Source organism: Salvia hispanica, chromosome 2 (assembly GCF_023119035.1).
Source record: "Salvia hispanica cultivar TCC Black 2014 chromosome 2, UniMelb_Shisp_WGS_1.0, whole genome shotgun sequence".
Lineage (NCBI taxonomy): Eukaryota > Viridiplantae > Streptophyta > Magnoliopsida > Lamiales > Lamiaceae > Salvia > Salvia hispanica.
Window position 1 is genome coordinate 22,219,556 of NC_062966.1, and position 19,014 is coordinate 22,238,569.

A 19,014-nucleotide genomic window follows, 5' to 3' on the forward strand; every position below is an offset into this window, starting at 1 on the left:
TCTTTTAAAAGTTAGTTATAACTAAACATGTAGTTAATTGACATTAATACCCCTATTGATATTTTATGGAATTAATCCTATGGCTTTATTGACGTTTTTTGTTGATCGTATTGATATTTCTTGGTTGATGATATAGACTCTTAATTTGAATATCTAATGGCTATTATTTAGTTGTAGTTAGCAATATAACACTCCCCTACCGGTGCATGCTTGTTTTAAGTCTCAATCGCATAATTAATTTTTTTCGCTCAATAAATTTCAATTTTATAATGGATGATCGTTATTAGTCCTAGTCACATGTTATTACAATAGGATGTCATTCTTTCTTTTACTCAAAATTTTTAACTAATTAATAACTAATACTCTAATTAGTGTATTTCAAATTCTATTCTTTATTCTAAAAAAATCTTTTGCTTTACCCTTTATTTTACTTTTCCTCACTAAACATCTAAGTAACTAACTCACTTTTAAAATTTGTATTGTAATATCTTTTCGTAGTAGTATTTAAAATTCTATTCTTTATTTTAAAAAATATCTATTTTCTTTTTGTTTTATCCTTTGTTTTACTTTTTCTCACTAAACATCTAACTAAGTTAATTACTTTTCAAATTAGTATGGTAATATCTACTCTTTACATACGTGAATATTTGAAAATTTTAAGTCAGTGCCATATATAACAACTAAGTGCCTTCAAGAATTCAACTACTAGATTGAAAGCTTCACACAAAGCAAAAGGTTTAGTTGTATAAAATAACCGGCAAACTTCTATACTAAATAGATATAGAGTAAACATTTTTTAAAAATTACTAACCAACAAATTGCAAAATTATAGATATAGATGAAGAGTGTATGCATAAAACAAAAGGCATATTAGAAACATTGTTTTAAATTAGGAACCAACAAATTGTAAAATATAGATATAGAGTAAGAGTGTATTCATAAAATAAAAGGCAAATTAGAAACATTGTTTTTAATTAGGAACCAACAAATTGTAAAAAATAGATATAGAGTAAGAGTGTATGCATAAAACAAAAGGCAAATTAGAAACATTGTTTTAAATTCGGAACCAACAAATTGCTAATAAGATGTAGAGTAAGAGTGTTTGCATCAAACAAAAGGCAAATTAAATTGCTATCAATCTTCAGGAAAGGACATGCTAAAGTTTATCATTCTCCTCCTTTTCGTAAATTCGTAACATATGCTTTACCTTCAATATTCTGTGCCGTTTAGGCAATAAAACAATATTTCTAGTATTGTTACAAGTGATTGAATTTTTTGAGTTACAAGATTTAAGAAAAATATAAGCATGACTAGCAAATATTTGATTGAGTATTTATATAAAAAAAGAATTTAGTTCAAGTGTTAATTATTTTGTGATTTAAGTTGAATAATTTACTACCACTATGATGATAAGATGAAAATTACATAAGTTAATTTAATTTTGATTTAAAGTCTTGAATCATCTTATATATAATTAAGTTAATTACTTTTGATTTAAAGTATTGAATCAAGAATTGATTATGAAAATCTAGAAATTTATGAAATATTTTTGAGTAATTTATGGAAAATAATTTATTTCTAGTGCTTTACTAAATTATTAAAGTGTGGGAATTAATTATCGATTAAGATATACTATTGGGCTAACATCTATTCCCTCTGTCCTTGAATAAATAAGACAATTCTTTTTTTACACAAGAATTTAGGTAATTGTATTTAGTTTATTACATTATTAACGGTAAAATAAGAAAGAGAATAAAGTAAGAAAGATGATAAAGTAAGTGAGATAAGTGAAAAAAATAGGAGAGTTGAGTGAGTTAATTATTGTCAAAAGAGGAATTATCTCACTTGGATCGGAACGTATTTAAATTGAAATGTGTTACTTGGAGTGTGATGGGACGAAGGAAGTATAATATTTAAAGATGAATTAATTCCTACATCATAATTATTTATGTACGGATGGAAAATTGGGGCCAAAGGAAAATTTTTATTAAATGAGATTAATTTTGAAGTTTTTAGGCCCAAAAAGTCCGATGGGTTTGCCTGACACCTAACGGTTTAGGGTTGAAAATTTATGACACAAAAAATTCATAACTGAATAGCCCGACAATTCGAGTGAGTTGGTCCGAACCCGAATGAATTAGCCCGATTGACATCCCTACCCATCAATCTTATTACATGTTGGGCCTGAGGAATTAAAATACTCTTGTTTGAGCCTGACAGAGCCTGACAGCCAATGCTTTTCTTCAGCCTAAATAGCCAATGCTTTTAATTAGTTTTGGGCTTGGTTATTCTAATTAAGTTTGGGCCTCGTGAAAATAGATTCAATCAATAGATTTAATTGGTTATCGCCTACAATGGTCTCTATCTCAAGTGTCGTGCCCATTTCTGATTTGTACCCACTTTGTCCCAGAAAATTTGAGTAGTGCGTTTTTTCAAGTATCCGTGTTGTGCTCCTTTTTTATTTGTACTCACTTTATCCCAAGTTGTTTGAGTCATGCATTTTTCCAAATATCTGTGCCGTGCCCCTTTCTGAATATCGATCTATGTCGTGTGTTTTTCCAAATATCCGTGTCGTGCCCCTTTCTGATTTGTACGCACTTTGTCCCATATTATTTGAATCGTGCATTTTTCCAAATAACCATGACGTGCCCCTTTCTGAGCATCAACTTATGTCGTGCATTTTTCCAAATATTTGTGTTGTACCCCTTTCTGATTGTACTCACTTTGTCCCAAGTTATTTGAGTCATATACATTTTCAAAGTATCCATGTTCTGTCCCTTTTCTGAGTATCGATCTATGTCGTGCATTTTTCCAAATATTCTAATTGTCACGTGTCCCTTTTTGATTGTACTCACTCTATCCCAAGTTATTTGAGTAGTGCATTTTTTCAAATATCCATGTCGTGCCCCTTTGAGTATCGATCTATGTTATGTATTTTTTCAAATATTCGTGTCGTGCCCCTTTTTGAGTATCGATCTATGTTATGTGTTTTTTCAAATATTCGTGTCGTGCCCCTTTCTGATTTGTACTCACTCAGTCCCAAGTAGGCGTTGTGTGTGTGTGTGTGTGTTGAGAGAGAGCGGGAGAGAGTGACCATTGCAGGCGAGGCCAGAGGAGGCGATAACGCATGTTTGAACTATGTAGTTCTCCTGCCTAGTAAATGGTCGCATCACAATCCCACATTTCTCGAGAAATGTGGTTGCCGACTTGACGAAGAAGTATCCGAGAAGCCCAGCTGAGATGTTGAGTGGAGGAACTATCCCAGCCGCAAGTTTCAACTTCATCATGACGACGGTGAATGGAAGCGCCAGAAAAAAGCTGACGATGAATGCTCGAAGCGTCAGCTGCTTCTGCCACGACGGTAGCTCCTCGCTCTCGTACAGCCTCTCTACCGATTCATCAGCACCTCTTGCTGCTGCAAGATTCCTCTGGCCCTCGTCCCCATCGCTCGTTACCCGCTCCATAATGTTTTTTTTGAGAAGTTGATAGCTATCTGGGGAGCATAAAAAGACTTGTCACATAAAATAGTGTGTGTGTGAAATATTGAAATGGTGAAGAAGATTTATATAGAGAAAAAATCATCAAAATTCTAACAGTTTTTTAATTATTTGTAACATGAAAAATCTACTATATGTGTAATATTGTCAATTTCGTAACTTTGATTAATTTCCAATTAGACACTAACCTGTTTGATATACCGGATAGGATACAACAAGTTAGTATAAAAGGATAGGATTTTTGGGCCAAAATTAAAAATAATGTAAGATAGTGTGAGAAATAAGGTTTCTATACTATTGTATGGTATATAAGTTAATTTATTATATAGTATTTTGAAAAGATGAAATTGCCGTGGTCGTTTTATGTGTTTTCTTTTGGAAGATTAAAAATGTTGTTGAGGATTAAACTGAACCAAATTAAACCAAGAACATCCAAAATCCAAATTAAAACCAAATTAGCCAAGAACATTAAAACTATATGCAATCCAAATTAAAACGTAATTCTTGATGAATTAATTATACAATGTTAAATTACTTACTTAGTTACTGATTTGAGGAGCCAAATTTGAGGAGGACCCAAACAAACATTATTATATATAGGAAGACGAAGACCTTGTTTTAAGACACACATTTATATTGCTGAACTTTAAAGAATTTGTGAAAGCTGGCAGTGACGTGTTGTTAGCTATACTGAAATTTTATAAGTTAAACTAGTATCACATCCGTGTTATGCACGGTCCATTTATTTTCTTCAAAAATATGAAATATTTATTTGAAATAGAAAACAATATTATTATTATTATATAGGTCTAAAACTGTAAATATATTATAAACGTATACAACAATACATTTGATAAAAGTAGTGAATTTTATTAGTGTATAAATATTACTTATTCTTAATAAACCTATTTTTTAAAATTTAATTATTTAATTTACTGATTCTAAATTCTGGTTGTGTCATTTTATTTTATTTTTGTCTGAAACAATATTTATTTTCATATGCAAAATGTCTATTTTTTATTATTGTCACAAAATTTAAGATCCTCCATACATTATTGCTTAAGATAGATTCCAATGCCATTAAAGATTAAAACAAAAATCATAATATAATTGAACAATAGTTCTAACGTCACCAAAACAAAAAATCCTAAACTATTATCAATTATTATTTTTTGGGGCGAAATGTATTTTTTGGTGATTTTTTCTATCTTCAATATTATGTTTCTTTTCAGGTAATGAAGGGAAATAAATACTAAATCAAATAACTTATATTAAGTTTTTTATTTTTTAATTATAAAGTTAATTTAACTTAAAAATATTTGTTATTAATAATATTAAACCAAACAAATAATTAAATTAAATAATCATCTTTACTAATTTTTAAGTGAATCACAACTAATTTATAAATAATAGAAATTGTCAAACATGAATAATAGTGTATTGTTTAAAAAATAAAAAAAAACTAAAATAAATTTGAATTTCTTAATTATATTGTTTTGTTAAAACTAATTTGTTTTATATTTAACATTAAATGTAATTAAGGAAACTCAGAGTATAAATCTCTATTCTGAAATCTCTAATTACAAAACTACATGCAATCCTCTCGTCGTTATATTGATGAAGATTAATATGGACCATTCAAAAAGTGTACGAAATCTCTATTAAAATTAATGATGGAGAATTGTTGGTTGATTAGCAATTTAGCATCGATTATGATCAAATAATACATGTCCCTAATATCTAGACCTAAAAATTGCTTCCAATATTGCATATATAAATTGTTATTTTTAAAAAATAAAATATCCCTATAATATAGCCTTAAAAGATGCCTCTGCCATTACATATATTTCCATGATGGAATCTATTCATATAATCAGCCACAAATTATACAACTATACACGTTTATAATTCTAACTCATTTGTGCAATGTGAACATTTGATAACATTTGATGGAATCTATTCATATAATTAGCCGATATATCCTAGCAAAAAAAGCTTCCATTCTCATCTTCTTCGTCAAATGTTTACGTGGCTTTTTTTTTCTGGACAACAAACATCTTCATACCCAAACTTTACTCGTCGGCCAGCTTAATTAGTTACTTCTCTCCCTTTCTCTATTCAACAAACAAAGAAGCAATAGTGTAAATGAAATTTGCAACATTAGAGAAAAAAACATACTACTCATTTGAGATCAGTGCTATAGTTCAACATAATAAACATAGATATTGTACAAAAATAGCAAAAAAATGAAATAGGATACCTTTTGCAGAATGGTTGGAGCTAATTCAATCTTAACAAAGAGTTGAAGTATTGTTGAAGTTGCCCCTAGCAAGAATGAATTTCCATCAATTATTCAAACTTCTTTGCTTGGGTGAACTCAATTATTTTGTAGAACAAAGTCGAATCAAATTTCTTATTTCCATTTCAGTAAATCATCCTTATACAAGTCAAATTTATAGAAAACGGGTAGCTTTTTGTATAGTTAGTGAAGTTAATCCAATATTATTTGTTATATATTTAATTAATAACAAATGAGTTACAAATTGTTTGACCTTTCACGTTATAATCTGCTAGTAATAAAAAAGGATTTGAATCAATTAATTTTGTATTGCTGCTACTGATTTGTGTACAATTGCACCATAATAATGAAAACTTATTTTCTCTAATTAGTATGCAATCAATTGTAGTAAAGGGTTTAGGAAACTTCCGCTAAAGATTCAAATTCATTAATAAATCACAATTTTAATTAAATTATAAATTTTTATTCAAAATGGCCATCCTTTTAAGTATTAAATATAAAACTATACTTTGCACGTTTGGGTACATAAAATATCTTTAGTTGAACCACAAAATATTTGTTGTATCCAAAAAGAAGAATAAAATTGTGGTGGGTTTACATTTAAATTATGGAATCATTCTAGTATATTGTTTGACGTTTGTAGTAAAATTATGATAATTGCACAATTAATATTCTATTTAAATTATGGAATCATTCTAGTATATTGTTTGACGTTTGTAGTAAAATTATGATAATTGCACAATTAATATTCCATTTAAATAAACTACTTTATTGTTGGACTCTTGAGTGGAAAACAATTTATTTTTCCAATAGTAACACATATTCACAATTAAACATTTTTTGCAAGTGAATTAAATTAATGTCACACACGGTTTTAGACAAATTCTCCAAAGACTTTTCCACTTTTACTTTGCCAAATTATCAAAAAGTTAAAATTTAAAACTCTTTCGCTTTCTCAATTCTAATAAAAAATAGTACTAATAAATTTCGTAAAAATGAGCATGTTTTAGGGATGTCCCAATTCTCTTTAAGAATTGTTAGAAATATTAAAAATTCTTTAATCATCTACCGGCGATACTCTAACTATTACAATTAACGAAAAAACAACAATAAGTGGAATAAAAATTACAATGGAAATAATAATAAAAAAACAAACTATAAGTAGAGTCGAGAAAAGCTCTCTTTCCGCAAGGTAAATTATGTTGTGCTAGTGCTCTCGATTTGACGTATTATCTCCAAAAATAAAAACGACTTTCTCCTAGCATGTAGAAACACTTCAAACCCGCTAGGCACCGAAAAAATTGATGGAGCTCCGAGAATAAAGCAATATAGTGCTCTTAAACTACACACTAAAATGTAAAGAGTTTGAGAGATCAGGAGAAAAATGCTTCCGCTAGGCACCGAAAAAATTGATGGAGCTCCGAGAATAAAGCAATATAGTGCTCTTAAACTACACACTAAAATGTAAAGAGTTTGAGAGATCAGGAGAAAAATGCTTTTATTGGTGTGTAATCCATATACTATTCCAAGCCTTTTATAGGCACAAAATGAGAATATAGAAAGACAATGAAATTAAAATACCATAAACAATAAAATTAAGATAATGGAGGTTATAAGAAGTGAAAAGCCAAAGGCTCCCATGATCACATTCCATTACTCACGCATTATATTTCAAATTAACAAAGGCATGAACTCAATACTCATTCATGTATTGCATATAATTAACTTCTCGTATTGCATATACAATTATAGCTTTAAGCTTAAATGGTTATTCCATAAACACCCCTAAAATTCCAATGGTTATTCCATAAATACCCCCAAAACTCCCCTTTTATATATGTATAGATTTTTAACTGTAACTCTTTTCAAATTATGGGCTATTCGAGTCTGTCTATAAATTCGAGTCTTAGTAGGAACCGGGATTTGAATTCGATTAGTCTAAACTACCATAGTAGGGTTGCTCCCCTTTTTAGCCCAACACAGATTGGTATCTATCAAAACAAAATACGAAAAAATACTTTTGAAATTTAAATAACTGAAAGAAAGCTCACATAATATACTTCCAATATTTTCCATAAAATTTCCCACCTTCGGGATTTGATCTACTCTTACATTTGTTCTTACGAAACCACAATAATAAAAAAAAAAAGCTATAAAACTTAAACAAAATGTCTACAACTATCCTAATAGGTACATGCATCCTACACTCAAGTCCTACTAAACGAGTTATCCTAACTTTCTCATAAAAATAATTAATTAAGACCGAAGATGATTACTTAGAATTAATTAAAAATATGTTGGGCCACAAATTTACTAAGTCCACGGCATTTCGTAAAAAGAGTCGAAACATACATAATTTGAGCCCACAACTTAACTATTATATGCCCCCATTTGAATTAAAACTCAAGTCCAACACTTAATATTTATTTAAGCCCAAGAAGTGGATCAACTTACCATAGATATTCATGAATCTAATCGAACCGTTAACTTTTTCATATCAGTAATCAACGTACATTAAATTTAAAGGTAAAAAGCGGTCCTAAATATATGGTCATTTTATTTTTTGTCCTAAATATTATCTTTTGGATTTTGTGGTCCTAAACATATGAAAATTTGATCATTTTGATCATCCGTCAACATTTCCGTTAAAAACTAACGGTCAACGGATTTAATCCCGATTTTGACCAAATTAAACTTTTAATTCTAATTTTTTTAATCCCTAATTAATTCTCTAATTGTTTTTACACTTCAATTTCATCTTCTTCATTCCTTTCATCTTTCCTCTTCTTCCTTTCTTTTCCTCTCAAACCCTTCTTCCTTGAAACAGAAAAATATCATCTCCGCCACACTGCAATTCGGAATCGGAATATCATCTTCTCTGCTATCATCCAGCTTCTTATCCCCTTTCTCATTGGAAGAAATAAAGTGGAAGGAAATTATGTGTTCAACGATAAAAGTTAAGCTATGCTTTTATTAGAGAAGTACTTGGAGGAATTTAAATACAAGTAGTACATGTTTACATATGTGAAAGTGACAACACACACATCTATTCTACATCATTTATCCTACAACACTAGTCAACAAGTTTGGAAGCTAGCTATTTTGGTGATGGAGCCAAAGGATCTCTAGAGGAGCATCTTCTTTCTTTCTCCCTCACTCTCTTTCTCGATTAGGGAGCAGCCACAAGACTCCAAAGCTCCAGCCATGTACCTGCAAATTAACACAAGAATAGGGGTTAGAAGATGACTCACAAATAACAAGGAAGGGAGGCACAAGCTCAATTAGGAAAGGGAAGTAGTAGGCAATGTAGAGGCTGCACTATAGAGCCTGAGGTCAGCCATTTTTGGCACATTCTCAACTAGCATCAAAGAGGAATCAAGACAAGAGAGCATAGTAGAATGAGCCTCTACACAAGCCCAATATAGACATGAGCAAGATTCTTGTTTTCCCATCGATCAAGGCTGAGGAAACAGCCAAGAGAGACAACCATACATACACCAAAATAGTAAGGATAGCATGAACATCAAGCTCAAAAGTAGTGGAGCTGGCAGCCTCAAAATAGGAGCCTTTGCCTCCAAGCCTCCAAGTATCAAGCACAAAAGGCCAAAGATAGAGCACTATATAAACAGCCCCAATCTCCTTCTCCTCCCCTCATTCTCAACACTATAAGATCACCAAATATTCAAGAGAGCAGCAAGAAGTGGAGGAGGAGCAAGGAGGAGTTTGAGGCAGGACATCGGTCCCACCCAAGAGGATTCATAAAAGTGAGGTAACAACCTCAACACCCAATAATCTCTGCATCATGATAGATCTCATGCTAGGCCCAAGAACATAGATGTATGGCTATAGGAAATTCATAGCAGTAGCAAGCATAAAGAACCAAACATCAGCAGAAGGTACCAATGCTTAGTCAAGTTTGGGATACTCCCAAATCAGTAAACCACAAGTATGACAATCATAGAAACAAGACTAGGTGTAGCAAAACAATAGCAAGCTCCTTCCAGTGATTAAGTACAACCATGTTTCGAATCAATAAGCACTAGAGCCCCCAAAACTTTCGTTTTATTGTTAGAAATTGAGTAGAAGGGGAAGGGGAGGGAGCTTAGCTTAGGGAAGAGGCCGCCGACGATGGTCGAGCGGCGACGGAAACTCCGGAGAACCGACTGGAGCGGCGGCTCTGCTCGTTGAGCAGCCGGGACGAGGTCGGCGTCGCTGGATGCCGAAAGGGAAGAGAGCGGCGTGCGTGGCGGACTTCGGCAGCCGCGATGACGTTCCTGCCGTCGTGAGTGGGAGGCAACGGAGGCGTGAGCTACGGACGGCGTTTGTCTGAGGGATGAGTCGACGGCGAAGCCGACCTGGCAGGGGCAAGAAATAGCCGATGCTGGCGGTGAGTCGATGAACTCCGAGGCGACGCCTCAGCCCCACCAGCGAATCCGCTCCACCGTGACTCCACCGCCAAGGAGAAGAGATCAGTGCGGTGACCGAGAGTTGAGATGGGGGAGACGAAGCCGGCAAACCGCCAGCGAGCCAATTTAACGGCGAATAGCCGTGAGGAAGAAGAAGGAGCCGCTGCTTCTCTGCTCTTCAATTTAGGGATTTAATTTTTGAGAAATGTTAGTGGAAGAGGGGAAAGTAGCCGACGGATGGAGGAAGTATTTGGCTGACTGTTAATTAAAATTTGGGCCACAAAACAAATGGATAAGTGGGCCACTTGAGTTGTTATAATTAAGTGAATGCAGTGGGCTTTGGGCCAAGATTTAAATTATGAGAAGTTGGAATTATTTAAGAATTGAGATAAAGTTCAATTAATTAATTTCAGAATAATTTATTTAGATTTCGGGAAAATAAAGTAGCAAAGTGGGAGACGCGAAAGCTGGCCGTCGTCGCCCCGTGACGCCATGGGCGGCCTTAAGAAAAATCCGAAGAAAAGAATTTTAGAAGAGACTTTCCAAGAATTCCTATTCTTGTAAATAAGGGCTGAGTATTTGTTTAGAGAAAATAGAATTTCTCCAAAGTTAATAAAGAGAATGAATAAACTCTGCAGAGTAGTGAAGCCGAGGTAGGATTAAGAAAAATCCTATAAGACGAGACTGAGATATATGTGCTATCCAATAGGATGCATGCATTCTCTCTAAAGAAAATTAGTTCAAGTATTAATTAGCGTGCTACGCTATTTATTTACAAGGGATAAATTGCTCAAGGGCGAGTGAGGCCAAAGCGAGTATTTGAGTTGAGACATAAGCATATCAGGTGGGCTTTCTTTTAATATCCAGCACTATAGTGTGGATATAAAGCAAATACTTTTGAAGTTATGAAAAATCATTCTCTCAAAATGAAGCAGTGATTATTTTAAAGTTGTTGTCATGCCATAAAATGTTTGTTTTGAGGCCTATCTGTTGGGGTTGTAGCCCGCGGGTTTTGGCGATGCCAGCCCGAGTTTAACGAATTCGGTTCCCAATAGGACCGCAAATCCTGTTCGGAATAACGTGCACGCGAGCCGTGAGCCATCAGCGGTTGGCCGGCGATGTGTCCGCTGAAGGTGGCCACCTTCACGGTACACGATTCTCAGATAAGGCGATGATTCAAAAGAACTTAGACTGATCAGTCGGAATTTTAGCTCACAAAAGAATATAGTATGCTCGGGCCTTTTAAGAAAAACCCATGTGTGATACTGTGGATGGATGACAACTATATAGTGTATGTTTTGTTTTCGGCAAGTGTCCACTGAGTACTCCTGTACTCAGCCCTGCATGTATTTATAAATGTGTAGGTTGAACGTCAAGAGGATGGAGAAATGATCGGAGTCGATGCTTCTAAATAATACAGTGGATCTTTTCACGATTCGTGTCTTCATACACGAAGTCGTCTAGTATGGACTTATTCCGCTGCTCTTTTGTGAAGTGAGACATCTTAGAATCTCACCTTCGAACTCTGATTTATTGATGTAATATTTATTCTAAGCTCTAAGACCATGTATGGTACATTTGGCTTTTATTTTATGATATGAATCGACTTGGCCTTTGGGCATTATTCTCAAGTTCTTTCCCATTTCTTTTCCCGTTTCTTTAATCCCTCTCATTAGTCGCGATTTACCCGCTTTTTCTATCCTTAGCAAAGTGCGGTCGTGACATTTGGTACGTTAGGAACGTCTCACTACTTTTGGAGTGTAACATTTTTCATAAATTTAGGTATAATACTTAATACGTCAACCGACCAAAAATGTACTTATAATTTGTGGGTAAATTTTATTTAAAAGTTGATATAAAAATCTATATATAAACCCCATCATCAACATAGAAAAAGAAATATAAAAAAGATTTAGAAATATGAAGTGCAAATTAGGGCTTGGAGGTGTGCTTGCAATTATGGCAATAATTTTCCTGATTATTTCTGATGCAAATGCATATAAGTGTGAAGATTGTCTCCAAGATTGCATCAATAGATTTGTCAGGCAACTTTGCTTGATAAAATGCAGAGACGTTTGTCCACCGCCGACGCTGTTGAAGTCGCGGTCGCTGTTGCTGCCGGAGCCGGATGCTCCACCACCAGAGATTTATTGATTTGTACTCCTAACAACGATGTACTTACTACATATTATCAAATGAATTTTATCTCAAACAATTGAAAATGAGAATAAATAAAAATAAAATGAAATACTATATTACTTGATAAATTAATAACGATAAACTAGTACTAGTACTAATTAGTTGTATGTCAGCCTGAGAGTACTTAAATAATACTAACGTAAAGTATTACGATCATGACTAAACTATATAAATTATTACGATACGCTACTCCTCCGTTCCATTAAATATGAAAAATTTATGTTTCAGGATGAAATTTTATAATCAAGTAAATTGCATTCAGGCTGTGTGTATATGGTCTTTATGATTGTGAAAATTGTTAAGGTTTATAATTCTTTTTGTATAAATATTTGATTTTGACAAAGAGCAAGCTAACTTGTAGTTAAGACTTAAGCTCAATGATTTGTTTTATTCATCCACAGTTTTAATTTATTTTCGTGTAAAGATTGTCATTTGAGATATTATTATTTTTAATTTGTGACATGTGTTTTTAATTATGTTTATTGACAAATTTGGTAACATTGGAGTTGCTTAGATGAAAGCTCTAAGCACTGGGAGACGTACGGAGAGATCAATAATAAGCATCAAATTGAGACTATTTTGAGATCTTTGAATCAATTGATGATCTTGTAAATGTTAATTTTTATAATGTTTCTTTTGGATGGAAATAAATATTCCCAGCTTTTGTCTTAATTTTTACAAATACCATGTATCTAAATTTTCTCTCTATTTCTTTTTCTATGTGGTGGGGTTTATATGAAGTTTTGCATGTCAATTTATAGAGAAATTATAAATGTTTTTTACTCCAAAAGTTGTTGAGACGTCCCTCACTCACCCATTTTTTTCATCTGTGCACATATCCATTTTATATGGGTAAAAATACTTTTGATATTTTAAGTTATGTTCTTTTTTATCTATAGTTAGTTGAAACTTGGTTTTATTGGGCTAAGGTCTATAAAAATTGGGCCCAATGGTCATGTTATTCTCTGGCCCAGCCCAGTTACTTGGCCATTCCACGTGATTTAATTTTAGAAACTTTAATTTCGAAGGGGCCTTTTCTAATAGATGGCTACAACAATCCAAATTCATTTAACCTTATGAAATTTCATTTCTAATATATTTAGTGGGGTTTGGGTTAAAATGTCAACATCTCTTAAAGTGACACTGTAACACCACATATCCAGCAATATTATAAACGCTACACAACAATCTATTATTGTATAGCATGTTGGATATTGCTGGCCGAAAAAAAAATTGTTGTATACAGTGTTGTATATTGCTGGCCGAGATTTTTACACTTGATTGGCTAGAAATGGTGGTATGATGTTATTTTATGAGGTGTTATCATTTTAATGCACTCCTATTTCATGGTCTTCAATTTTTGTAATATATTTTATAACAACTAAATTCACCTGTTTTTCTATATAAATACCATTGACCAATGACAATCTATACATATATAAAAGGCGAATTTTGGCCTTATTTTAAAATATTTATAAATTATGAGATAAATTTGCAAATTTATAAAACATGTCATAATCAATGTAGAGCATGAAAGGTCATAAAAATTAATTATAATTGTGCATTGATAATTCAGCCATGGATATCAATTTATAGAATGGGGTTACGACTTACGAGTCCTAAAAGCAGCTACAAATTTCCAACTGCATTCTACAAAATAATTATAATAAATGTGCATGGAAGTTTAGCAACTATCATTTAGATTTAATAGGTCCTATACGATTCAAAGTTTCAAACATTTAAGAGGACAGTGATTTCAAAAACTAGCAAAATATAGCAACAATATGTCATTTGTCATACTTCAAAAAAACAGTAAAATAAAACAATGTGGTTTAATTAGCAATATGTCATTAATCCTTAGCCACATTATTTGTAACCGCCAACAATCGCAGCAATATATGTCATTTTGTCATATACAAATATATAAATTAGTCGTTTAAATAACAGTTACAAATTCATAATCCTAAAAAATAAATTTCATTTTGACTTTACAGTACAACATAATGACCATATTAATGACCATTGATGTTATAAATAATGGCTAATGTTGAATGCACGACTCTATAAATACAAGTCCAAAAACTTAACTCAAAATCATTAGGAGTGAGGTTAGCCTATTTACATAACAAAAAAAATTGTTGGATGCTCAACGCCATCGCCATGGTTCACTCAGAGAATGTGATCTCCTCAAGTGAGGGGTAGGACATGCAGAATCAAGCAAGAGTCTCAAACATGCAGAAACGAGTAATCGAGAAAAAACTCCGATAATGATCTCCTGAAGAAAGGTATTATTTGAGATAAACTGAAATAACAAACATATCTCAAATTAAAGTAATAACAACAATTAAGCCTTGTTCATATCACCACAGTCCGTAGAACATTAATCCAAACACTCTTCAAACTTCGAACCATCTGTCAAATAATAAATCAATATTACCATACAATAAATAAATAAATAAAATCATATATGTAAAAAAGTCAATTACATATTTACAATATTGCCTGATGCAAATTTTGTTCACTTAGAATTTGCACATTAAATTTACTTTTTGGGTTGGTTACAAATCCGATTTTCTTAAACCGTAACACCCGGTTTTGGGGTTTGTGAACCGCCGGCATCCCTGAAATAACCTTTTCTTGACAAGAATCCGTGGTATATAATTCTAATCGTATAATTCACTACTCACTCCAAGTCTCCAACTGCAATTTCATTTACTAGTTAAAATTCGTACAATATTCATTACTAGGCAATCAATTAGCATATCATAACCTCCATTTGTGATATCAAATATTTATATCTACCATTATTAGTAATAAATCAGCAAATTACTCCAAAATTGTGAGACAATAAACCAAAATCAGTCTCATCCATTTTCACCAACTATATATATCGAACAAGTGAGACATAAACACACAATCAACATAAATGGAGAGAAAAAACACTCATTAGTGGAGGTAGGTTTGGGAATTGTGATGATGTCAATGTTGTGTATATTTTGTGTGGCAGAGCAAGAATTGGTTGCCAAAGGTCAGTGCATCAGCAACTGCGTCTCGCAGTGCCATGGCTCACCAAATTACATCCGGTGTTATGACAAATGCACCCGACGTTGTGTGCCTGCTTTCGCAACTGATCACACCTCCTCGTATTCGTTCTATTGCAACCGCGGTTGCTCCCTTCATAAGTGTGCCAATGTTGCCTATGGTTTGTTTTGTTCATCAACTAATTTTATTTATTTTAGTGTAAAGTTTATTTTATTATTTTGTGACATGTGTGCTTAAATTAGGTGTCATGACTAATTTTGGTAACATTTAATTTGTAGATGCAAAAAAGTTGGAGAGTTGGTTAGATGACTGCTCTAATGTTCAGTGCAAGGCCTAAACATAGAGGGAGATGGAGATTTATTATGAGATCTTTGAATCAATTGATGATCTTAATTTATTTGATAGTTGTTAAATTTCACCATGTTGTTACTATTGGATGGAAACAATTATTTCTAACCTTAATTAGTCCTCAACTCATCATTGACTTTGTGATGCATTAACTAACTTTATATTAAAATATTAAAATTAATTAAGTGAATGAATAATTATCATGTTTAATTTCCTTCCATTTACAAGACATAACTTGATTAATTTTTTTATTTGTCTAATCGCTGGCAATTTATCATCCTATAATTTTACAAGTATAATTTATCGGGCTATCAATGAAATAGGGCGTGATTTTTTTATCAAACTGCTCTTACTTAAGAAATGATTAATAAAGCTTAATATTCATGATTGTAATTAGAATTTTATAAAATTAATTAAGCGTTCCTCTATTACACGTTTAAAATGTTGATTTAATAACAGTAATTACTCATTTCAAATTTATGTGTCAAAATGAAATAGTATGGAGGGAGTAAAAAATAAGCAATTTAACCTTCATGAATTACTTCATGAAATTCAGTTCTAATAAATTTCTTGGTCTTCAATTCTTGTATATTATAACAACTAAATTCACCTGTTTTTCTATATAAATTCCATTGGCCAATGAGAATTCCATGTATTCTTCATATTCACTTTACTCGAAACATTAATCTCCAAAATACTAAATATTATTTGAAAAAAACTGAAGTAACATCATATCTTAGATTAAAGTATTAACAACAACTAAGCCTTGTTCACATCTCCACAGTCTGTTGAACATTTATCCAAACACTCTTAAAACTTCGAACCATCCGTCAAATAATAAATCAAAATTATCATACAATAAATAAATAAAATCATATATGCAAAAAAATCAATTACATATTTACAATATTACGTGATGCAAATTTTGTGCACTTAGAATTTGCCAATCTCTAAGATTTTTGGTATATGACATTTCTTCAAGCATTCAACCACACATGGAGAACAACTCCTAAATTTACATTTCGATTCACAAGATTTTGCCTCAACTCTTGCTAGAAGAATCATTATCAATATTAGCCCAACATAAATTTTCGAACACATTCTAGTTTCCTTCCTCTCTATCTTTACTTTGGACTACTATCTAACTTTTCTCTCTATTGTTTTTTTCTATGTGACGGGGTTTATATAAAGTTTTTGTTACAATTTATAGAGAAAAATTATAGTAATTGTTTTTTACTCCGAAAGTGTTGGACGATCTTCACTCACTCAATTTTATTCATCCGTGTTTACCACAATTTTCTTTAATTAAAAACTCTGATTTCCGTTTGATAAGAAAGAGAATATTGAGTAATTAATTATTGTAACACAAATAGAAATAGGCAAAACACATTTTTTTGTCATGTTTATAAGTTTATTACTTCATTCTTTAAAAAAAAGACTAATTTTACCATTTTACGACATCCATCAAATTATATAGGCTAGTTCTAATTAGGCAAAGCTTTAAATTACTAATAAGGACCCCATAATCCACTAACACTATTTACATTATATTTTCCTCATCTCTTACTTTATCAATTCCGTATCAAAAATCCGTGTCATTTACAAATTGGTCTATTTATTGTGGACGAATGAAATACTTCCATGAATGTGATACGAAATCAATCAATAAAAGTTTGTATATGCCATTATTAGTAATCAATTAATTAGCAATTACTCCAAAATTATGAGACAGCAAGGAAACCAAAATCACTCTCATCCATTTCACCAACTATAGTATATATATATAGAAACTGATCATATAGCACGAACAAGTGAGACATTAACACACAATCATCAGAAATGGAGAGGAAAAACACTCAATTAGTGAAGATAGGTTTGGCAATTGTGTTGATGTCAATGTTGTGTTTATCTTGTGTGGCAGAGCAAGAACTAATTGCCATAGGTCAGTGCATCAGCAACTGCGTCTCCCGATGCCACGGCTCACCAAATTACGACCGGTGTTACAACGGTTGCGCCCGAGGCTGTGTGCCTGCTGTCACAACTGCCTCGGCCTCATCGTCGGCCTATTGCAACCTCGGTTGCTCCCTTTATAAGTGTGCCAATATTGCCAAAGGTTTGTTTTATTCATCCACACTCTTTAAATTTTTTTTCTCTAGCAAAATTTGTAATTTATATTTGAAAAATTATTTAGTGAATTTGTGACATGTGTGTTTAATTATGTGTAATGATTTGTTTGGTAACATTTAATATGTAGATTCAAAAAAGTTGGAGAGTTGCTTGGATGACTGCTCTAAGGTTCAATGCAAAACATAAGCAATGGTGCTGCCGTGCCGGTGACCGAGACAGAGATGGAGAAATGAATAATAAGCATACAATTGTGATTTTATTTTGAAATTTTTGAATCAATTGATGATCTTTACTTGATGTAGTTGCGAATTTTTACAATGTTTTTGTTGAATGGAAAAGATTATTACCAACCTTTAGTCCTAATAGAAAAAATTACTTGACAATTTCGTATTATGAGAAGGAAGAAATATTTAAGGACACGAAATAAAGCGCAATCTGTGAAAAATTACTCATAATTAAATGATTTTATGTAAACGGAAAACTACATAGATTTCATAATAATTAACGGTCAAATTAAAATAACCATTTTATAATGGAAATTTCTAATTTTGTCAAAACAAAATCTCTATTTGAGTTGTGTGTAGAATGGTGGGATACTTGAGCTTGTCCTTGTGGAAAAGCATGTATGTGGGTGTTGTGCTCTTGCTAAGGACATGGAGTAAAAATGGGCCCGGCCCACCTCCATACTCTTATTTAAGAGCACGAATGAGGATGTTCTTATATGATTCAAAGAAAAAGTGTATATTCTTTTATGTAAACAAAAAACTACATAGATTTCATAATAATTAATGGTCAAATTAAAATAACCATTTTATAATGGAAATTTCTAATTTTGTCAAAACAAAATCTCTATTTGAGTAGTGTGTTAGAATTTGTTTATGGCAGAAAAATTATGTTTACAAAATAATGCGACATTCGATATAGGCTTGATTCAAAGAAAAAGTGTATATTCTTTTATTTCAATGTAAAGAATAAAAAAAAAAATAAAGAAATCAGAAGAAATTAAAGTGTTAATTAATATATGTTGATTTATAAAATGATGTGATTTTTTTATCATATCATATTTTTTAGTTCACCATATTAGTTTCAATATCAA

At 32.1% G+C, this 19,014-nt stretch overlaps 1 long non-coding RNA gene across 1 annotated transcript; it reads left to right on the forward strand.

Annotated features, from left to right (window-relative positions):
• Positions 1-8,747: 8,747 nt before the first annotated feature.
• Positions 8,748-11,833, forward strand: LOC125207348. Its single transcript, XR_007173954.1, has 2 exons — positions 8,748-9,565; positions 11,567-11,833. It is a non-coding gene; the product is annotated as an uncharacterized LOC125207348 (long non-coding RNA).
• Positions 11,834-19,014: the final 7,181 nt, after the last annotated feature.